This window comes from Mustela nivalis (assembly GCF_964662115.1).
Source record: "Mustela nivalis genome assembly, chromosome: 10".
NCBI classification, from domain to species: domain Eukaryota; kingdom Metazoa; phylum Chordata; class Mammalia; order Carnivora; family Mustelidae; genus Mustela; species Mustela nivalis.
The window spans coordinates 53,584,403-53,609,724 of record NC_139029.1 but is presented as its reverse complement, the minus strand read 5'-3'; the positions used below and the strand labels follow the sequence as shown (position 1 = coordinate 53,609,724).

General features: G+C 45.1%; 1 protein-coding gene across 1 annotated transcript in view; it reads right to left on the bottom strand.

Annotated features, from left to right (window-relative positions):
* Nucleotides 1-22,358, bottom strand: part of GADD45A (growth arrest and DNA damage inducible alpha) — a 79,138-nt gene extending 56,780 nt beyond the window's left edge. Inside the window, exon 1 of the mRNA XM_082686447.1 lies at nt 22,076-22,358. The gene's annotated coding sequence lies outside the window, so the exon portion shown is untranslated. The remainder of the gene's footprint in view (nt 1-22,075) is intronic.
* Between the last annotated feature and the right edge of the window lie 2,964 nt (nt 22,359-25,322).

Genomic DNA, 25,322 nt, shown 5'->3' with positions numbered 1-25,322 from the left:
TTATGCTGTTTGTTCTACGATCGGTATATTGTGAGGGTACAAGCTACGAGCTTTCCCCCACACAAAGGCCCTGTGGTCATTAACTCTGCCAGCTTTGTTTATGCAGCAGCTGGGCTGGTAGGATGCTCTCCAAGAGTTGCTTCTAGACTTGGAGATGAGGCCGAGCAGCTGTGAGATGGCCCAACTTGTGTCTCATTCATATCTCTTTCACACAAGTCCTTTGTGATTTTCTAGAGTAACTGTTCTCTGTGCAGTGACTCGGGGGCCCAGAAGGCTTCACCACCTCAGGTGGCTACAGGAGAAGAAGAGGAGAAAGACCAGACACCTTGTGACGGGCTTGTCAGCACTATAGCTTGGAAATGCTTTCTCTTAGGCCTCACCTAATGACAAAGAGCCTGGGGAGTCTGGGAGAGCGAATATTTGGGAAGCCTGATACTCTCTGCCATATGGGAGGAAACCGTTTATAGATATAATAAATAAATAAATTTTACACTACATAAGAAGACAGTAAGTAAATTGGAATGAGGAGGGTTCGTTTCTGGGTTTTCTTTTCTGTTCTTTCGATCTAGGGTTCTGTTTTTGTGCCAGTACCATATGGTCTTGATTGCTACTGTTTTGTAATATAACTTAAAGTCCAGAATTTGATGCCTCCAGCTTTGCTTTTGTTTTTCAAGATTACTTTGGCTATTCGGGGTCTTTTGTGGTTCCATACAAACTCTAAGATTGTTCTAGCTTGGTGAAAATGCTCTTGATATTTTGATAGGGGTTGCATTAAATTTATAGCTTGCTTTGGGAGGTTGCTCAAAAAGTTAAAAATAGAACTACCCTATGATCCTGCAATTGCACTACTAGGTATTTGCCCAAAGGATACAAAAAAACTAATTTGAAGGGATGCATGCACCCCAATATTTATAGCAGCATTATCAACAATAGCCGAATTATGGAAAGAGCCCAAATGTCCATCAACTGAGAAATGGATAAAGAAGATGTGGGGTGTGTGTGTGTGTGTGTGTGTGTGTGTATCTCCATAAATATAGATATAAATATAAATATAAATATATATATATTCCATCATATATAATGGACTATTACTAGCCATCAAAAGAATGGCATCTTGTCATTTCCAATGACATGGACAGAGCTATGGAGTATTATGCTAAGCAAAACAAGTCAGTCCAAGAAAAACAAATACCATATGATTTAACTCAAGTGGAATTTAAGAAACAAAACAAATGATCATAGTGGGAAAAAAAGAGAGAGGAAAACCAAGAACCAGACTCGTAACTATAGAGAACAAACTGATGGTCCCCAGAGGAGAGGGAGGCAGGGGAATGGGTGAGGTGGGTGACGGGAATCAAGGAGGGCACCTGTTGTGATGAGCACTGGATAACGAATGAAAGTGTTGAATCCCTATATTATACACCCAAGACTAATGTTACATGGTGTGTTACCCAATTGGAATTTAAAGAAACACTTATATCTTAAAAAAAAAGAAAGAAAAAGTAGGGTAAGGAGGATTGGGGATGTGGGGTAAAGGGAGAAAGTGTAGCATTTTTATTTTTTTTTAGCATTTTTATTTTTTAATTTTTGGGGGAAGATTTTATTTATTTATTTGAAAGAGAGAGAGATCACAAGTAGGCAGAGAATGGGCAGAGAGTGGGGGGCTGGACACAGACTCCCTGCTGAGCAGAGAGCTCGATCCCAGGACCCTGAGATCATGATCTGAGCCAAAGGCAGAGGCTTTAACCCACTGAGACACCCAGGCACCCCATAGGGTAGCATTTTTAAAAGGGGAGAGTCTATCGTGGAAGGCCTCACTGAGAGCTAGCATTTGAACAAAGCCCTTAAAGAGATGATGTTGTTGTTTGACTATCTGGGAGAAGAGTGATCCCAGCAGAGGGAACCATGTGTCAAGGCCCTGAGGTGACACTGTGAGGAGGAGAGAGTAGTAGGAAGTGAGGTTAGAGAGTTAAGGAGGGGCAGAATGAGAAGAGGAGCCATGTGCAGATAGTGTAGAGCCTTCGAGGTCACTTGTCAAAGCTCTGTCTTTGACTCTAAGGGGAAAGGGAAGACTCTGTAGGATGAGAGCAGAAGAGCATGAATCTTTGATGTGACCATTCTGGCTGCTTGTAGAGAACAGACATGGGGCAGTGGACTTCAGGGAAATCGGGCCGAAGGTTGTGATAGCCATCCAAGAGGGAGATGATGCTAACTTGGACTGGATGGTAGCACTGGTGAGAAGCAATGGAATTCTGGAAATGTTTTACCAGTCCGTCCCATGGGGTGAAGTTTCTAGAGCTCCCATGCTTCACCAGCCCTGACTGAGTAGGTCCTGGCAGTCCAGAGTCCCTGAGAAGAAAGTATGTCTGAGTCTGTGGTGGGGCAGGGGTGGAGGAAAGGGCTAGGCATTTGTCCAGCACCAAGGCTGAGAAACAGGCAGTTTCTAAACCAAGTCCTGCATATGGGGCCTGTCGAAAGACTGGCCGCCAGAGCACTGGATATTTGCCACAGGAATGACCACACGCATTTCCCACAAGATCCCAGCTCTGCTGCCTTTCCACCCATCTTCCATCATACGTACACACACTGAAGAGTAAGGTGAAGTGATTGAGGCAATGTAACCCAAAAAGCCAGTGTCATGGTCAGAAGAGGAACCCACTGCACTGCCTCCCAGCTTAGAACTGCTACTTCCTTCCCTTACCCTTCTCTCTTTTGACCTTTCTTAGTGAGATCAGGAGCACTGGGGCAGGGGAAGGAGTGTGAACCAAGCAGAGTGACTCGCAGCTAGGCCCCACTCCCCTGCCTTGGGCCAGGGGCCTAGGCAGGACTGTGTAGACCTAGCATGGTGAGGTAGACAGGATATTTCAGGAAGGAGGGCAGAACAGCCGCAGTCTACACAGTGGGCAGAGGTGAAAAGCACAGGCCATTAGAACCGATTCCAGCCCCAGTTTTGTCACAGATTAGTTATGGCATCTCGGGAGGTTACTTTAGCCTCAGTAAGCCTCCATTGCTTTACCTAAAAAATGGGGATACTAAATCTCCCATAGGATTCTTAGAACAGACATCATATATATAAGATGCCTGGCTCAACAAGGAGGATGTGAGACCCTGTACATAGGTTCACTCAAAATCTATTCTCAAATATTTTCTTCTTTGCCTTCCTCTTCTAGAAAGGATAGGAAAGGAAATCATACTCAAAATCCCAGGTCCCCTGTAGTTAGGGGTGACCAAAAAACCCAGTTATGGTCAATGAGATATTGGTCGAAGTCCTTGACTTTTATGAATGAAAAGGTAGAGCTTCTGAGCAGCAGGTCCTTACCTGTCTCTCCCTCCCTCACACCTTGCCTGGAACTCAACTGTGAGGGCAGAGTCTAGTAGAGCAGCTATCCTGCAATCATGAGGTAAGAGGCACATGGATCCCAAGTGAAGAATGATGGGATGGCAAGACAGAAAGCACTAGGTACTTGATGACATTTTGGGGCCACTATTTTACTCCATGACTACCTGCCCAGAAATTTTTGTGTGAGACAAATACCTCCTTACTGATACATACCAGTGTCTGTTGGGATTTCTGCTATGGGAAGCAAACGCAATTAAATAACAATAACTATCACTACCATCACCATCATATCTGTTCACCTACATCTGTAACAACCTCCAGCTCACAGCTTCGGAGTTTATTAACTAATTGGGGAGCCAATTAAGATTAAACGAACCTCTAAGGGATCACTTCCCAGGGAGTATTCCAAGAAGCATTGGTTCTTCATTATTAAGTGTTCTGAGAAAAGAAAAGGCTCTATAGCCAAGTGAACAAGGGGTAGTACCTGGCAGATATCTTTATAACAGTGGTTTCAAACTGGTATATCATTTGAAGGCTTTCCAAAGGATCCGTGTAAAAAACATAACGTTAAAGAATCAATTTCAGACGCTCAGTTACCATAAGTCCTCTTCCCCAAAATTAAGATGTCCAAGGGCTCCTCACTATGGTTCTCTCGGTCTTGACACCATATCCATCCTCCCACCTTACAAAAGAAAGACATATCTCCTGCGTGCCCCCAAAATATCCTGATGTGTCACATTCAAGTGTCCAGCCTCTGTGCCACAGAGGGACAGTTCCAAATACTGTTGTTCGGCTGGATCCTATTGGCTGAGTTATGAATCCTTTTGCAAGCCATGTGGTACCCAATTCTCTGCTTTCTACAGAATTAAGGGATGTCCTAAATGAATCATCAGCTGACAGATCATTGAAGCCTATTTTAATGGTAAATGACTATGAGATCTTTGTCTCAAATCCCTGCCATTCAATCCATCCTTACCTACCTATTCTCGTGAACACAGCTTCTCGGTGCCTGTATCTGTAAAATTCCTAGGTAGGAATGGAATGGATGCTGCATCCTCTCCCATTCGAGCAACATATTCCTCACCCATGGATATAAGAAACAATTGAGAAAAGAGCTACTCAAATTATTGAAAGCAATCCCTGTAAAAATTTACCTTTTACGTCTCATCATTATGCATCAAATCTGTAATAGCTGTCAGTTGATTTCACTCATTCTGTGCTAATGATAACTAAATGCAGAAGAAAAAAATTTAGAACACTTTGAGACTACAACTTATGTGTGTGTGCATGCGTGTGTATGTAGGTAGGGAAGTACGTGGTAGGGTGACCAAAAAGAGACTTTCAAGTATCAAATCATTATTTTAAAACTCTGTTAGTAAAGTAGGCCGGAGGAATCATGGTGAAAATGTTTATTAAATAAAAGTTTGTTCAAGTACTTTTAACTAGGTAGTGAGAGATTATCTAATCGTAGTGTTTGGTGTCAAATTGTTGTGATCTTTCAAATTCCTTGGGAAACATTGAAGACAGTAATAGAAGAGATTTATTTTTATTTTTTTTAAAAAGATTTCATTTATTTATTTATTTATTTGATCGAGACAGAGACAGCAAGAGAGGGAACACAGGCAGGGGGAGTGGGAGAAGGAGAAGGAGGCTTCCCCCCAATCAGGGATCCCAAGGCAGGGCTCGATCCCAAGACCCTGGTATCACGACCTAAGCCGAAGGCAGACGCCTAATGACTGAGCCACCCAGGTGACCCAGAAGAGCTTTATTTTTGAATGGCAATATCTATATTATGTCAGAAGTCACATCCTTGGAAACTATTTAAATGTATTAGATGTTTACTTTAAAAACGGATTGGGGCATATAACTATGAGAATTTTTGGAAGAGTATGGCAGAAATGTAAGGATCATTGCTTTAGAGGATCCGTAAAAATTGCAAGTCATGAAGAATGATATTGTGGGAATAGTGCTTCTACCACCATATGTTCTTCTTACAAGGGCTGATTTCATTACTGCCGTGCACATCATACATGTACTTGACACAATTTTACATGTTGATAATGCCTGGGTAAACTTAACCTCTTCTTTCTCTCCCATTTAATCACCAGTGACAGGTGTTTGGAATCCAAAGTTATTAGACTGCTATAAAGTTCATCTAAACCGTGAACAAGAAGATAATACAGTCCACAACCAAGTAGCTTAAAAGAGAAATGCATTTGAAGAACAAAATACAAATAAATAAATAAATACATGGAGAAGAAGGAGGATAGAACTAAAAACAGTCAGTTAATATATTGTCAGTGAGGGCCATGTAGGAAAAATGGGCAGTGCAAGGGGATGATCGTTAAAGGTTCAGTTGTAGTTGTCTTTTGTAGGATGCATTGTCTACTTTTATGGGATACATATGTTGGAGCCAAGTATATCTAGAAAGAGATGGAAAAGGCAAAGAACTGCAATCAAGAATAATGTAGCACTGACTGTCCTGAAAGGTCTGGATACACTTTAAAGTAGTACATTCATTACAAGATTGGTTTCTTTCTAAATGTAGCAGGAAGGCAAATAGTAACCCAGTGGAGATCTTAAGAGTCAAACTTCTCCCACAGGAATTGCTTAGGGTATACTAAGAATCCACCAAAGCAGTTTTTGAAGGGATTATTTATTTTTTGGTAAAGGATCACGAGTGATCAAAACTCCTGCTTAGGTTTCTTCCACTATGTAAAAGGGAAGATGGAAAAAGAAAACAAAACTTTGGGTTAACATTGCATTGCCACTATTATGATGATCAGATTGTAGCTTGAACCAATTCTAATAACTAAAGCCAACTTTTGGTTAATAGTAATGATACATGTTGTTAATTAACTGCATTTATTGGTTAATAAGTAATACTAATAATGAAATAAATGATTCAGTTTCACACCCAATTTTCAAGCCTCATTTAAGCCAGAAATCCAAACATATCCTCTGGTAGAGTTTCAAAATGATTTAAAGACAAAAGATAAGTGGGAGATAGATGACTGATTCACAGCAGGGGCTCTTGATAGTTGAAAATAAGGAGTCAAATGAATATAACAGGAAGGTTGATTTTATAATCCACACAAGAAAGAAGACCTTTAAGAAAACAAAACAATCCTCTCAATTCCAGACCATGCCAACATCATATATTAAGTGTTAGTTACTGTGACATGAAGAATGAGACCCTTCCCCCCAAATTTGTTCCTCCTCCTATATTGCCTCACTTGTTGTGAGTCTACAACCTGTGCACCTGTACATGGTAGCTCTGATCAACTCTCCACCCATTTGCTTAAACTAGAAATCTGAGAATAGGTCTTGATTTCCTCTATTTCCCTTGTCTACTTCACTCCCTTCTAACTGCTTCTTCCTAGTCCCCAAGCTACTCCTGGGGGTAACAGCATTTGTCTCTTAGCAGAAAGCTCAATAAACATGTGTGGAATAAATTACCTGATTTAATGTGGTGTGTGGTCAACCTCTTTCCTCAAGGAGTGTTCTGCCAAAATAAGGGGATGGATATAAAAAATCCCTGTCCTTTAGGCAAAGCTCTTCAGGTGCCCCCTCCTCCAGGAAGCCTTCCAGATCCTCTCCCACCAATCAGACCAGGGTATGTGACCCTTCTCTGATCTCCCAAAGCACCCTGAGTTTACCTTTACAAAGAGCTTATAATTCTGACTTGAAACCGTGATTTACCTGTCTGAGTCCCCCACTAGGTAGGGGCTTTTATAACTGGATCCCCACTGCCTAGCAGAGTACCCAGTGCAAAGTAGAAAGTCACTGAACATTGCATGCATCAATGAACGATACAAGGAATAAGTTCAATAAGGGGTACACACAAAGTAGTCCTAGGTGGAGACAGATGAAAGAGTTGCTAATTCCGTTATTAGAATGAGTGGTGGGTGGTGGTGAAAATGCCTTGTTAACTGGTCTTGAAAGATGACTTAGAATTTCCCTGGAGATCAAGACAGGGAAGGGTGTGACAAGCAGAAGGAATAGCATGAACAGAAGCATATGGATGAGAGATCACAGAAGGTATTTAAGACAATGAGAGCCTGGCAAAGCTCAGGAACAGCTTTGAGTGGGAGCAAGTGGGGCACATGTAGCTGGAAAACTTGTTTTAAGTGAGTTGTGAAAGCTCTGAAGGGTTACCAAAAGGTTCAAAGATTATAAAGTCACTGAAGTTTTGAAGGAGAAGAATGACATGATCAGATCTTTAAAAGAAAAGCAATAGTATCCCTTCCTTTTTAGTACCTATAAACCACCGATCTAACCTCTTCCATTTTTATATTTCTTGAAACTACATAAAAATTAAAAAACAAAAACAAAAACAAAAAACAAAGACCAGCTGAAGCAATTCTTCTTTCTTTGCCTGATCTGAACTAGGCGTGCTTTTTTTTTTTTTTTTCCCTTCCCTTGTTTTCTGGCCAATCATTTGGTGAAGCGAGTGCATCATACAGCTGGGAAAACACGAGCTTCTCCAGCTTGTTTGGCTTCAGAGCTATGTGGGTGAGCGCGAGTCTGGGCAGTGTGTCAGCTCCTTCCTGAAAGTCTGGGTCAAGGAAGTCCACAACACAACCTTGTTTACTTGATTTTGCTTTCAGTGTCGAGAACACTGGTTCTGAGGACTGCAAAGGTGTATGTGGTCACTGTTGGCTCACAACCCTGTAATTCCTTTGAAAAGATGATCTGATTGGGACAGCTGTGACCTTACTTTAATAACTCAGTGCCTTTTGAAACATCCAGATGAAAAGTGATGCATTATTTTTCTAGTGGCTTTTGTTCCTGGCTAACCCTATGGTTTGCTGGGTCACTGGGAGTAATTCCACGGGACTGAGTTTGCTGGACTGGCAGATGTGGAGGGGTGGACGAGGAGTGACCGGTCTGAAACAACTAGTCTGGATTAGACACGTGAAGTTATAGTTAATCGACAAGTATTTACCGAAAGCCTGTTCTATGCCAGGCATTGTCCTGAGCACTGCAATGCCAAGAGGAAGAAGACCATTTCTAGCAGAGTCTGGTAACTAGACTGAAAACACATCAAAGGTAAAAGAAAGCTCTTATTTCTCTGTACATTTTCCCATGTCAAGTGCAGTGTCTTAAATTAAGGCAGAACCTCAGTCATTACTGAATGCATGGACATACAGGTATGTTCTTTTAAAAAAATATATTTTTTAAAGATTTTATTTATTTGTTTGACAGATCACAAGTAGGCAGAGAGGTAGGCAGAGAGAGAGAGAAGGAAGCAGGATCCCTGCTGAGCAGAGAGCCCAGTGCGGGGCTGGATCCCAGGACCCTGAGATCATGACCTGAGCCGAAGGCAGAGGCTTTAACTCACTGAGCCACTCAGGCGCCCCCAGACAGGTATTTTTCAACTGTGCCCAACAAACATCGAGTGAACACCCACGATGAATCGACATTGTCTTTGGCAGTACAGAGACGAAGATGAGAGAGAGCCCATACCCTCTAACTTCTCACAGTCTGGTGGAAAAGACAGACATTAAAACAATTATTCAGCCTGTACAAATCTGAGCCTCAAGGAACCCCAGAACCCCTAAAGAGTCTCTTGACACGGGGTCCCCTTCTGGAATCCGCAGGCCTCTCTGCAAAGGTGGTGATGGCTCCCATGAAAGAGAGATTTCCAGGATGAAGACCTAGCACGGTGTCTATTCGGATTGGATTTTGCAAGCCTTTTGCAAGGTTAATAATACTTTTTTTTTGGTTTGATAATACTTTACTTTTTTGGTCAAAAATACTTTATTATCATTCCTGTAGGTAGTTAACAGAGGCACAAGACACTCACATATGGGAATCAGAGGAAGAAATAACTTCAAGAATGGGAGTGGTTCCTGATTAAATCTGGAAGGGGATTTTGCCATTTTTAACAAAACCCAACAGAGCAGGCAAGGGTTCCTTTCTAGGCATCTACTTAAAAGCCCTGTCCCTGTGAGCTTGATTCAAGGAATTGTGCCAAACAGATGCAAGGGGCCACCTAACCATTATTTCATGTAAGTAATTGTGGATTCCAGATACAGAGAACCATTTTTAAAAGGTATTATAAAACATTTTAATTTGACGGGAGGGGGGCACCTGGGTGGCTCAGTGGGTTAAAACCTCTGCCTTCAACTCAGGGTCTGGGATGGAGCCCCACATTGGGCTCTCTGCTCAGTGGGGAGCCTGCTTCCACCTCTCTCTCTACCTGCCTCTCTGCTGACTTGTGATCTGTCAAATAAATAAATAAACCTGTGGGGCGCCTGGGTGGCTCAGTGGATTAAACCACTGCCTTTGGCTCAGGTCATGATATCAGGGTCCTGGGATCGAGCTCCGCATTGGGCTCTCTGCTCAACGGGGAGCCTGCTTCCCTCTCTCTCTCTGCCTGCCTCTCAGCCTACTTGTGATCTCTCTCTCTCTCTGTCAAGTAAATAAATAAATAAAAATCTTAAAAAAAAAACAAAAACAAAACCTGTGATCTCTGTCAAATAAATAAATAAAATCTTTTAAAAATTTTTTAATTTTTAAAGTGAATTTAAGTATTGTTTTAATTTTTTCCTATTCTAGGCCAGCTATTATCCATGAGTCTAGTTTTGCAGCCATCTTGGTTCAAATAAGCTTCTTATTTACTGAATCACTAGACCCACTCATGAGCAGTTGTGATTCAGAGAACCTTCCAAGAATAGTTTAAGAACCTTTAGAGCTAATCTTCCAGGCAGGGGGAAGAGGAGGGCTTTTGTCTCCTTTTCAACCCTTACAAAGCTGATGTTTAGAGCTCAGAAATATTATGAAACCTTCAACAATTTGAGGAACTGAAAGAAAGAAATGGGGAGGGAGTGAGGCCAAAAGTAAGGAAGAAAGAAAAGAAGGAATGAGAGAAGAAGGAAGGGAGAGAGTAAAAAGGAAGAAAATACTTAACCACACAAAAAACATACAATGCTTCCCAAATCCTTCTGATGTTCAAACTACAGATTCATAAAATCCTCCAGCTGGAAGGGTCAATTTCCCACTTGTAAAAAGCATCAAACATCACCTGAGCCAGTTTTTCAGTAAGAACCACGATTATTCCATGGAAACACGTCAACAGTTCTCTGCTCAATTTTATGAGCAAAAACAATGAGGCAAATTACACTTGTCTGTGTTCTCTAGATAATTGAATTTGGCTTCTTAAAATTCAGGTGGTGTTCTGTCGAGAAGAACATGCTAGTTCCTTTATTAACTCTTTTGTTTTTGCCCCCTTTCACGCAAAGCAGGATTTCATAATCTTGATTACTTCAAAATAAATGACTGGCGCAAGACTAGACTAGTCTCTAGTCACTTGTTTGGTCTCAACCTTTCTTCTCAACTCTGCTTGGCACACAACCTACGGTGTTTGGCTCTGGGCAGACACCACACCATTTCACCTCTGGGCATTGCTCATGTCACCTCTCCGAGGACTGGCCCTTTCCCCAGTGTTCCCTGCAAGTACAGCCTTTTCCAGAGTGACTTTCCCCCTCTACCTCCCTCTCCTGGGTAAGGAGCCCTGCCTCTGCTCTCCTATCTCCCTCTCAGCACATCTCCATAATGTACTCACCACCTTGTGTTGTTAGTACTGTATTTGTGCACACACCTGTCTCCTCCTCTCCTCACACATGGTGACAGGCATTACTCCTTCTTCACAGTCTTAGGACCTAGCACAATATCTGAAAATCGCAGGTACTTGTATCAGTTATCTATGGCTGCATGACAAATTACCTCAGAATTTAGCAGCTTAAAACAATATTTACTATTCCACAGGTTCTGAGATCAGGAATTCAGGTGTAGGCACTGCTTACTGGGATGGCTGTGGGTTCAGGGTCTCTCATAGGTTAGCGGTCAAGGTGTCTGTCAGGCTCCATCATCTCAAGGGTCAACTGCAGGAGAATCTGCTTCCAAGTTCACTCATGAGGCTGTTGGCAGGCCTCAGAAAACTGACTTCCAAGCTCAATCACATGGCTGACAATAGGCTTTAGGGCCTTGTTGGCTGTTGACTGAGGATATTATTTCCTTGCCACATGAGATTCTCCACAGAGTTACTCAAAATGTGGAAGCTGGATTCCCTCAGTAAGGGCTCAGAGGGAAGGAGGCAGAGACAGTGACCGACAGAGACACAGTGGAAGCGTTTAAGCAAGACAGAGGAGTCAGAGTCTTTTCATCACCTAAACTCAGAAGGGACATTCCATCACTTTTGCTATATTATTATCTGTTAGAAGCAAGCCACGAGGTCCAGTCCACACTCAAGGGGAGGGGATTGCACAAGGACATGAATACCAGAAGTTGGAAACCGCCGGAGCCATTGTGCAGGCTGCCTATCATGGTGCTCAATAAATATACCAAATAGATACATCTCTCTAGTCAGAACGAGTCTTTTCTTCCCTGAAGAGCCATAGCGTTTGAACTCCTTATTAGGGAACACACCACAATGAGACTTTTCAGCGGAGCATATGTTCAGACACACGAGTGAATTATAAACAACTGTGTGAAGACAATGTCAAATATACAGCTGGCACTCAATATATAATTGTTGATTGGATGAATAAATGAAGGAAAGGTTGACAGAGACTACTACATGTTCATCTGTATCCATTCTTCAATAAAGGAATTTCTAACTTGTAGCTAGGTGCTTCACTGGAGACTACATTTCTCAAGACCCCTTGTAACTCGAGGTGGCCATGTTACCAATGTTTGGCTTGTGGGATGTGAGTGGAACATGGGGTAAGCACTTTGTTTTCTCATTTCTGCCTGACTAGAATACAGAGGTTTGAGTAGGTCCCTAAAAAGGAAGAAACACAGTGAAAGTGGCCGACCACCCTTTAGATCACCTCCTCTGGACTAGGACATGAAGCTCTATTTCACAAAAGTCACTGCATTCTAGGAGCTTGTTGTAATGTAGACTGTTCTAATATAGGGTATGACCTGTCTGGTACAGGAGTTAAAAAACCAAAGAAGATGGGGGCGCTTGGGTGGCTTAGTCGGTTAAGCGGCCAACTCTTGATTTTGGCTCAGGTCATGATCTCAGGATCCTGGCGTCAAGTCCCAGATCAGGCTCCCTGCTCAGCTGGAAGTCTTCTTCAGGATTCACTCCCTCTGCCCTCCCCCTATTTGCTCACTCTTTCTTTTTCTCTCTCTCTCAAATAAATAAATAAAATCTTATTTAAAAAAAGACAAGGAAGAAAAAAGTCTTCCTATCCCAAAGTTAGTCCCATGTTTGAAACATGCTATAGGAGTTCCTTAAATACTGTTAGATTAAATTTTGCCTATAGACCTGTTGGGCTGTGTTGGTAGATAAGAAAGGAACAGTTATTATAGCATAGGGAACATAGTTAATAATATTATAATAGTAACTGTGGTGACAGATGGTAGCTAGACCTGCTATGGTGATCATTTCGTAATAGATAAAAATATCAAATCACTATGTGGCATACCTGAAAACCATATAATATTGAATGTCAATTATAATTCAATTAAAATAAATTTAAGTAAGAAAGGAGTATCAATACACACAAAACAGATAATCATATCAAAAAATGGGCAGAAAATATGAACAGACACTTCTCCAATGAAGACATACAAATGGCTATCAGACACATGAAAAAATGTTCATCATCACTAGCCATCACGGAGATTCAAATTAAAACCACATTGAGATACGACCTTACACCAGTTAGAATGGCCAAAATTAGCAAGACAGGAAACAATATGTGTTGGAGGGGATGTAGAGAAAGGGGAACCCTCTTCCACTGTTGGTGGGAATGCAAGTTGGTGCAGCCACTTTGGAGAACAGTGTGGAGATTCCTCAAGAAATTAAAAATAGAGCTTCCCTATGACCCTGCAATTGCACTACTGGGTATTTACCCCAAAGATACAGATGGAGTGAAAAGAAGGGCCATCTGTACCCCAATGTTTGTAGTAGCAATGGCCACAGTCACCAAACTGTGGAAAGAACCAAGATGCCCTTCAACGGACGAATGGATAAGGAAGATGTGGTCCATATACACTATGGAGTATTATGCCTCCATTAGAAAGGATGAATACCGGGGCGCCTGGGTGGCTCAGTGGGTTAAGCCGCTGCCTTCGGCTCGGGTCGTGATCTCAGGGTCCTGGGATCGAGTCCCGCATCGGGCTCTCTGCTCAGCGGGGAGCCTGCTTCCTCCTCTCTCTCTCTGCCTGCCTCTCTGCCTACTTGTGATCCCTCTCTCTGTTGGATAAATAAATAAAATCTTTAAAAAAAAAAAAAAAAGAAAGGATGAATACCCAACTTTTATTTTTTTTATTTTTATTTTTTTATTTTATTTGACAGAGAGAGATCACAGGTAGGCAGAGAGGCAGGCAGAGACAGAGGGGGAAGCAGGCTCCCTGCTGAGCAGAGGGCCCGATGCGGGGCTCGATCCCAGGACACTGAGATCATGACCTGAGCTGAAGGCAGTGGCTTAATCCACTGAGCCACCCAGGCGCCCCAATACCCAACATGGACGGGACGGGAAGAGATTATGCTGAGTGAAATAAGTCAAGCAGAGAGAGTCAGTCATCATAGGGTTTCACTTATTTGCGGAGCATAACAAATAGCATGGTGGACAAGGGGAGATGGAGAGGAGAAGGGAGTTGAGGGAAATTGGAAGGGGAGGTGAACCATGAGAGACTATGGACTCTGAAAAACAATCTGAGGGTTTTGAAGGGGCAGGGGGTGGGAGGTTGGGGGAACCAGGTGGTAGGTACTGGAGAGGGCATGGATTGCATAGAGCACTGGGTGTGGTACAAAAACAATGAATACTGTTATGATGAAAATAAATTTAAAAAATAATAAATAAATAAATAAAAAGAAAGGAGTATTTAAGTTACCACCTTTCCCCTTGGTCAGGCAAGCGTAGGCTTCTGGGGTCTACTCTTATAAAATTCAGAGCTGTGAGCCTCCTCAGAGAAGCAACCCAGTAAGTGGTCTTAACTTTCAAAGCCTGAGGCAGAAAGCCACCATGGAGAGGTATAAGGCAGGATGGATTCTTCTCAAGGAAAATCTGTCCAGATTGAGGTTTCCTTACAGGAGGTTGATTTGTTTTTTCCCAAAAGGAGAAGAGTTCTCAGTACAACCTCTGCAAAGGGCTAGGCAAGCAGCTCCTTCAAACTCCTGTGGCTGTGAAGGGCAGGTGGCCCACTGGGCAGCAGCAGCCTCTGTGGCCCTTGCTCCCCACTTCTCTGCTCTTGGACACCAGCCAGCACTGGATCCTGGATGAGAGGGGCCCCTGCCTTAGTCTGGAACTGGACAGGATCCATGGCCTCAAACTGAACGTCTTTGTTCTGTTTGTGTTCTTTACAGTATACAGACAGAAGGCTCCAACCAACACCATCCTCAAATGCCAAAATAATATGCTCACCCAGCCAAATCGTCTCTGCTGAGGCCAGCTCAAGGAGATGACAAAACCTTGTTAAAATACAGGAAGGGGATAGGAAGGAAGTGGGATAAGCTTTTCTTGCCTGGATTGAAAATCTGTTAATAGGATAGATATATGCCAAGTATAGAGTCATTGGAAGATGTTTCTTGTTCAAAGGAAGGTGAACTTGAGAAACCAGAAAAGAAAGATTGGGTGAGGAACTCCAGTTGTGTCTAGAAATCCAGGTGTCTTAAAACGTAGGGAGGTTTAAAACTACCTGCTGTTCTGTGCCTTCAAGAAGCATTCTAAGTACTTAAGAAGACAGCCATGCTGGGCACCAAAGACAATTCCTTGTGGAAATGTTCTCATGCTGTTGGTGTTAGAGGGAGGCAGATAGTAAGTCAGGCTGAGGGATAGTTTCACAAGAGTGGACTGGAGGAACTCATCTTTGAAGGGTGATTAAAATTTCCAGGTGGTCACCAGCACCGGGATGGAGCAGGGTGGGGATATCAGGCAGGGAAGAACAGGAGCCATACTCCAGAGGTCTGCAAGGACAAGGCATGTTTCTGGAACTCCTGGTGTCACAGGAAGATAGAATCATAACGTACTCAAGTCAGGCCTTTCATAAGGAAAGTAAGGATGACTTCAATTAAAAATATGTAGAAAATGGGGGGGGGGGCAACTGAGTGGCTCAGAGGGTTAAAGCCTCTACCTTTGGTTCGGGTCATGATCCCAGGGTCCTGGGATCGAAACCTGCATCGGGCTCTCTGCTCAGCAGGGAGCCTGCTTCCCCCTCTCTCTCTCTGCCTGCCTCTCTGCCTACTTGTGATCTCGCTCTCTGTCAAATAAATGAAATCTTCAAAAAAAAAATATGTAGAAAATAGAGGTGCCTGGGTGGCTCAGTCAATGGAGTATCTGACTCTTAGGTTGGGCTTAGGTTTGGACTCAGGCTGTGATCTCGTGTTTCATGGGTCATGGGTTGGAGCTCCACATTGGCCTCAGGCTGTTGCTCAGCAGGGAGTCTGCTTGAGATTCTCTCCCTCTGCCCCACTCCACGCTCCTGTGCACATGCGCTCGCTCGCTCTCTCTCTCTGTCTCCAGTAAAAAAATAAATCTTTTAAAAAACTATGTAGAAAACACTGTCAAGGAGAGGGAAGGAGATGAGGAAGGGTTCACAGAACAAAGAGAAAAGAGAGAGTCTGTTCTGTGGAACCCAGCGGTAACAGTGGCTGAGACTTTAATGAAATGGCCACATAATCTGGTGATTTCAGTCTCAGGCTCTCGAGTCAGCCGCTGCACTTGTGTCCTAGCTCTGCTGAAACCAGCTACCCCAAACTGAGGGGCTTAAACATCAGAAATGTATTGTCTTCCAGTTCTGGAGGCCGGAAGTCCAAGATCAAAGTGCTGGCAGGGTTGTCTCCTTCTCCAGCCTACATAGAAGAATCTCATGCCTCCATTCTCTCTCCTGGTGGTTTGCCGGCCAGCTCTGGTGTCCAGCTTTGGTGTCCCTTGTTTTTAGGTTCATCATCCCATTCTCTGCCTCCATCGTTAGACGGCAATCTCCCCGTGTCTAAATCTAAACATCCCCCTTTTATAAGGACAGTCACCTCCGATCTGGCTCATCCTAATGACCTCATGTTAATGACCTCTCTAAAGGCCCTCTCTCCAAATAAGGTCACATTCACAAGCCCTGGAAGTTAGGACTTCAACATCTTTTTAGGGGGGACACAATTCAACCCCTCCCAGCCATCTTGGTTTGAAGCCCAACGTGAACACTTCATTGGCTGTGTGGTTTTAGGAAAATTACTAGCTGTGTAGTCTTACAAGAACTGCTTAATATCTCTTGGCCCTGGTAACCTATTTAAAATGGGACAAAGAGCACGGCTGGTGCAAGGATTAGCACAAAGGGCTTCGTAAGCATCAGCAGTGACTACTGTGTGCACTAGAGGACTGTATGTGCCAGTCCAGGTCAGGCCCTGGCCCCATCCCTGGTTCAGGAATGTAGACAAAGGGGCCACGGACCGGTCTTTATTTTACTCATTTCTTTCTTCCAAGCTCCCCACCCCCACCCTGGATGCCTCACCTAGTCCCTAGAATCTTAAGGGCTCAGTTAATATTTTCTGCAGATGATGACTCTATCCCTCATCTTAAACTCAGCCAATTTGGAGTTTTGCTCTCCGTTTTCCTAGGACTGCATCTGAATTTCAGTGAATCCCATCCTGCCAGGCCTTGCCGCTGAAGGCATGGGAACTGGTTCTTATTTCACGGGTCTACCATCCCCGGTGGGTCCTAAGGTAGCAGTCCCCTCGGGCCTTGTTCCCACACGGATGCTCCCTGAAGTCTGGTGGGGTTCTCCACCCTCTCCCATGCCTCACCAGAGCACGGGTTCCTTCTGTCGCTTCCACATCAGCCTGGAATACGGAATTCTTTCTGAGTCTGTCTGAAGCTTCATCCCTCATGGAGTCTCCCTGTTTCCTCCATGGTTCTGTCATGAAAGAGGTAGACTACCTCTGCCCCTCAGCTCTCCAAAGCTTTCTGAGGGTTTGCTGCCTCTCCCTATGCCAGCCCGCCATTCAGAGACCATCCTACCCCTACTCTTATTTACTCCCCATTCTGTGTCCTTAAACCCAGCTAGATTGGAGGGATCTTTTCTCTCTCTTTACTGTCTTTTCCTCAGACATTTTGGGGATACCTCCCCAATCCTCTCCATTCCCTTAAGGGCTCAGGCTTTGGAAAGCAAAGACAGGAAGAGACCTGTGGGCTCTTTGTGCCTTCCTCACAATACCTCTCCCAACCCCTGTCCAGAACAGTCAGTTGCCTCAAACGGGAAATGCTAGGAAAGGGGGGGGGGGAGTTAATATTTAAAAAATATTATCCCAACTTGTTTCAGTGAATAAATAAATGAATACATGGCACCAGGCCAAGGACCTCGATCCTAAACCAGTTTCATGAAAAACCTCTCTCCTGAGTTTCCACAAATACCTCTGTGCCCCCACAGAAGGGCTGAGAGCCCCGCACCTTTCCCACCCAGGAGTCTGAGTGGAGGGTTAGAGCTTCTGTAGCGTCTGGGTGCTGCCTGTCCTCGGGGCCCACGTGGAAAGCCAGGTTTCTTCCCTTGTGCTTCCAAGCGTGGCTGGTGGTTCTAATGAACACTTAGCCCTCTGCCTGGTATTATCACAGTTAATATTTTACATGGCTGACCTCCTTACTCCCTGGAACCAGTTTTTACTCAATTGGTGCAGCAAACTGGAATCTTTGCCCCTTACTACCCAGTGACCTTGGGTGACTTGCCTAAGCCTCTCCCAGCATCATTCTCCTCATAAGTAAAATGGGGGTAAGGCCACCCCCCACACACTGGGTTGTTCTCAGGCGCGGCTGGTTGCAGGTGGCTGCTGCTGTCCGTGACGGAGGCTGTGGTTGGCTTGACCCGGCTCTCCTGAGCCTTCCCCGCAGAGAGAGGGAGAGGCACTCATGCTGACAATGTCACTGCCACAGAAGGAGCCCTGTCTGTGCACGTCACGCAACAGAAGAGCGCTCCCTGAAACGCATTCATGCACAGACCACCCCCTGTTAAGTTCAGTGTTGATCCATTCAAGAGCTAAGCACTTGGGAAACAACTACTGTGAGGCTGACATGTTCATACACCTGAAGAAAGGGGCTCCACAGGGAGACAGACGTGGACAGAATAATACTGAAAGGGGCTTGGTTCGAAGTACTGTGGGATCATGGAGGGAAATCACTGGTCTGCTTGCGGTCATTCATCTCTTCACAGGCCCTTCACAGCCACCTGTTTCCAGAAAGGAGTTAAGGAGGCCTGGGAGAAATGAGGAACTTGGCCCATGAGGCCATCTTTGAACTTGGCCCCAAAGCATATCACTAGGCATGGCAGTGAGGACAGAGACTCCCTGGCCCCAGGAGCAACGTGTGCAAGGTCCTGGTTCTGTGGACCCACCGGGCCCAGGAAGGAAATGGAGTGCTCGTCCCCAGATATCCACACACCGTACTCCCACACGTCTTACAGGCTCCCGACCAAAGAGCACTGTCTCCACAAGGCCTTCCCTAACTACCAGTGTCTTCTAACAGGGTGCATCACTTGTTCAGCAGCATTCTTCTCTGTGTCATCACAGCATGTAAGCTCCATGAGGGCAAGGACTTTGTCTCTCATGTCCTTCATGGATGCCCACACCCAGAGGAGTGGCCGGCCCCTAGCTGGCTCTCAGTAAGTCTGTACTGAATTCGCGCCAGGGATGGCTGGCCTCTTTGTGGGCACGAGTGGTGGGGGTCGGTGTGGGGTGGGGGCAGGGGCCCCTCCTACCACCTTGCCTTAGCCCAGCAGCATCTTCTGACACATGTGCACTCCTGATGTGAGGCCCTCGCTTTCTCTCCTTCCTTCCATCAGGCCCTGCTGTCTCCCTGCTGCCTGCGGCCTGAGGAAAGGCTTGACTAAATGTGTTCCTCAAGAGCCCAAGTCAGGGGATTTCTCTTTACCTTGCCAGCTCTAGTCACAGGCCAGAGGCTTTCAGCATATTTCTCTTATGTTCCCAAGACCAGTGCTTTGACATCTCGACGGCAGTGGATTTCCAGTGGCCCTGGACCAGCAGCCCCAGAAGGACTCTGTTAGAAATGCACGTTCTCAGCCGTGCCCCCACCCCTCCCCCAGTCATACTGAATCAGAAATTCTGGGGACAGGATTGACTTGGTCCAGCTGGGCTGCTGGAGCAAAATACCACAGCCTGGGGAGCTCGTAAACAACAGAAATGTATTTCTCACAGTTCTGGAGGCTGGGAGTTGGAGATTATGGTGCCAACTGTAATCTGTCAGGTGAGGGGTCTCTTCTGGGTTGTAGACTTTTCTGTTGGATCCTCACATGCCAGAAAAGGCTAGGGAGCTCGGGGTAGGGGGGTAGTGGGGAGGGGTCTCTTTGATTAGGGCATGAATCCCACTGATGAGGAGTCTGGTCTCATGATGTAATTACTTCCCCAGGGCCCTAACTCTTAACACCAGCACATCGGGGGTTAGGTTTCAATACAGACACTTTGGGGGACACATTCAGACCCCAATGGAGGCCCAGCAATCCACGTTGCTGAGAAGTCAGTGTGGGAGAGCCACAGGGTAGGCAATGGCTGGAGACACGCTTGCTTATCACAACTGAGAGTGGTGGTGCTGCCGGCATCTTGGGAGCAGAGGCCCCAGATGCTTCAAGCCTCTTAGACTGCACATGGCAGCCCCCATACAGCAAAGAATTAGCCAGCCAGACGTCACCAGTGCGGGTAGGAACAACCGGCCTGCTCTAAGGGATTCTCACTCCCTCACATCCACCAAACCCTCCCTTCCTTCTTTTCTATAATGTTTTCTCTGCTCCCAACAGCTGGCAATAATCCACACACCAGCCTCTAACAGTCAGCTGTGAGGAGGACAGATGGGACCAGGGACCTCCTTCATGATTCCCTGCGCGGAGGAATACAGATACTTCCAATGTCATTTACAGCCCAGTGGGTCATGTGTTATGACTGGGGAGATATGAAAGAGGTTATTAAACCCAAGCTTGGAACATCAGGGAGGACTTCCTGGAGAAAGTGGCATCAGCATTGAGACTTGGAGGCAGAGGAAGACTAAATCCAGGAAGGTGGGACTATTCCTTATGGAGGACTTTCTAGGTTTTGATCCCTATGCTGAGTATTCTCCTATCTCCTTTAATCCCCGAAATGTTTTCTGAGCTTTATACTACTCTATTTCCATTCTACAGATGGGGACACTGAAGCCCAGATACTTAAACAACTTGCTTAAAGCCATACAGCTAGGAAATGTTGAGGCAGGGATTGAACCCAGGTCTGTAGATTCCAAAGCCAGATGGAAAATGATTGCTATTTACAGAGAGCAAAACCATCAAGTGGGAATTTTTAAAAACACAGTTACACCTTGTGTTATTAGCCAAATTGTGTCACCCCAAAGTTTGTATGTTGAGGTCCCAACCTCCAGCACCTCAAAATGTGACTATATTTGGAGAGAAGCTGTTTCAAGGGATGATTAAACTAAAATAAGGCCATCAGTGTAGACCCTAATCCAATATCATGGGTGTCCTTACAAGAGGAGGAAGTTTGGACATAGAGACATAGAGACAGGGTGCACATATGCAGGACAGACCATGTGAGACATGGTGAGAAGGTGGGCATGTGCAAACCAAGAACAGGCTTCAGAAGAAGCCAAACCTGAGGAAAACCTTGAGCTTGGACTTCTAGCCTGCAAAACTGGGAGAAAATGAATTTTGATTGTTTAGGACTCCCTAGTCTCTGGCATTTTGTGATAGAAGCCCTAGCAAACTTAAGTGTCCTGGATGTGGCCTTGATGGTGGGAAAACTTAATGCATATTAATTGTGCTTTGTTTTCTCTGCTGTACAATAAAAGGGAGTGAGAAATCTAGGTCTTTGCCTTCCTGTACCCATGATAACACCCAACCCCAGCCTTAGGGGCCATCCATCCGCTGGGCCAAACCTGCTGGGAGACCATTCTCCTCCTGGCTTTTTTGTTGAGAGCCAGAATTCATTGGGGGTTTAAGCAGTGTAGAACATCTGAGAAGGAAGAGATGGGAGGGCCTCAGCAGGCAGAGGCAGAGTCTCTGAGGTTGAAGAGATGATAGAAAAAGGACGGTGCCACCAAGCGGGACCTAGGCCTCATCTTGCAACAGCGCAGGGAGTGGCCATTGCCCAGCCAGGCAGCGTTGGCCGATGCTACTGACCCCAACTACCAGGCACCAGAGCACTGGCACCCCAAGGTGTAGATGACAGACATCTCGGCACCTGCCAGCAGGGAACCAGGCTGCAGACAGGGGCTGCTGGGAAGTTTCTCTCTACTATGGACCCCAGAACTGATACTGCTTCTGGACGACAGTAAAAGCTGAGATAGACTCTCCCATAAGCCCAGAGACATGGACCCAAGTTAGACTGAGCTGAACTTAAAGCTAAAAAGAAATGTGATCTATTTTGCCCATCCAGGCTCATGCATTAAGATTCAAACTGACTACACTTTATTTTCAGAATTGGGATACAGGAAAACAGGCAGAAGCCAGTTCAAGGCAAACTGAAAACACTTCTGTTAGCAGGAGAGACCGTGAACCAGGGAGAAGGAGAAAACTACCCCGTGTTTTCTTCTGCCTCTGCCGCTGTCTTGGCTCTGTTTTTGTCTCCTGACTAGACCTAATTATGCTTGTCATCTGCATCAGAAGGATGGGGCTAAGATTAACAAGTTAATGTGGGTAAAAGCCCTTGGAGCTCAGTAGATGAAAGGAGATCTAATTAGCAAGGCCAGCAATGACCGCAGGCGGCCAGCCAGGGCGGACTCCGCCCTTTGTACTCACCAAAGAGCTACTTATAGCTCCTGGGAGGGGCTTCTGCAAATTCCACCCAAGCCTTCAGTGTGGGGAGAAGAAGCTTCCACGTTTTCTTCCTGCCCTAGAATTTTGTGATTCTTCCTGGGTGGAGAAGAATGTGGACTTCTTTAAACTGATTGAGAGAAGGAAAAGGTGCAACTCTCAGCCCTTTTTTTCTCCAGGCAGAGTGATCTGCACAAATAGGGGTTCATGATGCACGGAGGGGCAAGCAGAGTGCCAAGGTCAAGTGAGTTCTGCCAGTGCATGAGACAGATGAAGGTTCAAATCCCAGCTGCCATGTACTGGGTAGGAGAATTTAAGCAAAACACTCAATACCCTGGAGACTCTGGGTCTTCTTTTGCCTTCCTCCGTCCTCCTTGTGAGACTTTGATTGTTCACGCGGGACCCCAAAATTGCGTGTTTTAATTAACAGCAAACTAATTAGTAGTAGTGCCTGGCATATAATAGCTATTTGAAATATTGGCTGGATTGAACTCTTTCATCTCACAAATACGGAGTTACCTATTATGAGCCAGGGAGAATGGGCCCTGCAAGCTGGGCATGCAACCATGAGCCACAGACAAGTTTCTGTCCTCAGGGAGCTGATGTGTGTATCCCATGAGAACCCCATTGGCTCCCAAATCTTCCCTCCACGTCTTCCTTCTATTTCTAAAGGCAGCACTTGAGAAGTCTTTTTAAATTAAAAAAAAAAAAAAAGAAAGAAAGAAATGCCTAAAACCTGTTCACAGGTATGTTTGCCTCAAAGAAAAAGACTGTTGATTATACTCTAAGAATCAAAGGGGTTTATTCCTTCAGAATACCCAAATTAGGCAAGAATTTTGAAGGCTAAACCAAGTCTTTTAACCTTTCCCCTTCAACTCTGTGGTATAGTCACCAGACTTGCTGTTTTACCTGTTATGTAAATGGCAGACTGGTGGGAGTAGAAATGGGGGAAGAGACAGTGTGGAAAGACTGGTTCCCACTGGCCCTTCTCCTTGGGGTGCTCACTTATTGCGCTGCCCCTGAACATAGGTTTGAGTAAATATTGAGTGAATGGCTGTGCCCCGCACTGAGCAGTGGGCTGCAGGGTTGAGGTGCCAGGACCCTGATGCTGTGTCTGGGTTGATCCTGGCCTGGGTTTGTGGCTTGAGTCCATGACTTGCTGTGATTCTACAGCTAATGAGTGCAGAGCTGTGCCTCCGAGCGTACAGTCAGGCTCCAAAATCCTCAGGTCACCCGCTTCACCGTGTGGACAGACATGGGTAGGCTAGGGATAGGTGGAGGTTGGGCTGGCTGGAGAGGGAGTGCTTGGATGCAGCAGGACACATTCTAGATCTACGAGCTTCAGCTGCTGCACAACACAACCACCCCAAGAACAGAATGTAGTGCATTCTGTGTGGTCTCTCTACAGGGACACTGGATAACCTTGGGCAAATTACTTCGTATTTTAAGCCTCAGCTTTCTCTTCTGCAAAATGGTGATTTAAAAAAAACAAACCAGTAAATCAAAACCACCATGCCACTTCACACCCATTAGGATGGCTACTATTTTTACAAAAGAAAATAAAAAGAAAATAACAAGGGCTGGTAAGGCTATGGAGAAATTGGAACCCTCGTGCACGGTCAAGGGGAGTGCAGAATGGTGCAGCCAACGATGGAAAAGAGTTTGGCGGTTCTGCCAAAAATTTAAAAATAGAAATACCAGGGGCGCCTGGGTGGCTCAGTCGGTTGCGAGTCTGTCTTAGGTTCAGGTCATAATCTCAGGGTCCTGGTATCGAGCCCCGCATTGGGCTTCTTGCTTAGTAGCCTGCTTCTCCCTCTCCCTCTCCTGTTCCCACTGCTGGTGCTCTCTCTCTCTCTCCAAATAAATAAATAAATAAATAAATCTTAACCAAAAAAAGAAATACCATATGATCCAGCAATTCTACTTCTGGGTAAAGGAGTTGAAAGGAAAGTCTCAAAAAGGTATCTGTACATCTCTCTGTTGATAGCAGCATTATTTGGCATTGTAAATAATGCCAAAGGTGGACGCAACGCAAGTGTCTGTCAAAGGATGAACGGATCAACAACGTCAGGAACATACATACGACTATCAGAAAGCCTTAAAAAGGAAAGACACTGCGACAATATGGATGAGACTTGAGGACATTATGCTAAATGAAATAAGGCGGTCACAAAAGGACAAATATGATGTGATCCCCCTCATAAGAGGTACCTACAACAGTCAAGTTCGTAGCAACAGAAAGTAGAAGGGTGGTTGCCAGAGGCTGGGGGTGGGGGGAGGAGGGAATGAGCTATTGTTTAGCAGGTGCAGAGGTTCAATTTTGTAACATGAAGAGCGTTCTGGACGTTCACAACCAAATGGGTATACTTAACACGACTGAACTGTAAACCTAAACATGGTCGAGCGGGTAAATTTTATGTTATGTATTTTACCACAATTTTTAAAATTAATTAATAAAAAAAGAGACAAACAAATCTCCTGGGAGGAGTGCCGTGGGGGTCCAATGAGAGCAAGTCTGGCACGTGAACTCTAGGGCGGTAAGGGGTTAACCCAACTACCTCAGGATCTCCCTCAGACTTTTCACTTTAAGAGGTTTCTCTACCTTCAGCCCTAAAGAAGTGATGAGTGCTGCAAGACTTTTATCCCGTGTGGCAGGCCACACAGAGAGGTTTATTGTTGGTGGTAGTTTGTTGTTGTTGTTGCTTTTTTTTTTTTTTTCAAGCTGGGAGGACTTTGGGTGCAATTTCGAACTTCAAAGCAGATACCTCTTACCACCGACAGCCCACAGGCCCAGGGAGTGTTTGGAACTAGCCTGCAGGCAGGGCAGGGTAAGAACAGAGCCTGACGGGGTGAGGTCCCATTTTTATGTCTCTGCCAGACACTGGTGCCAGTTTGCTACCAGCTGCCGACATCTTTCAGCACTGCCAATAAAAGGTTCAGGAATGCTCACCAAGCCAGAAATGCCAGGCCTCCATCCCGGCCAGCGCCCAGCACAGCCATCCGCACGAACTCCCTGCTCTGTCTGCGGAGCAGGAACAATAGCCGCCATGTTTGGAACCCAGGTGTTTTGCCTGTTTAATCTCCACCACAATCTAACAGGGTGAGGGTGATGAGAGCCAAGGTTTAGGTGTGAAAACTGAAGTTCACAGAGGTAAAGTGACGTGCCCAGACTAGTGAATGGAAGAAACTGGACTTGAACGTAGGTCTGTCCAGAGCTGCTGTCCCTTTTGTC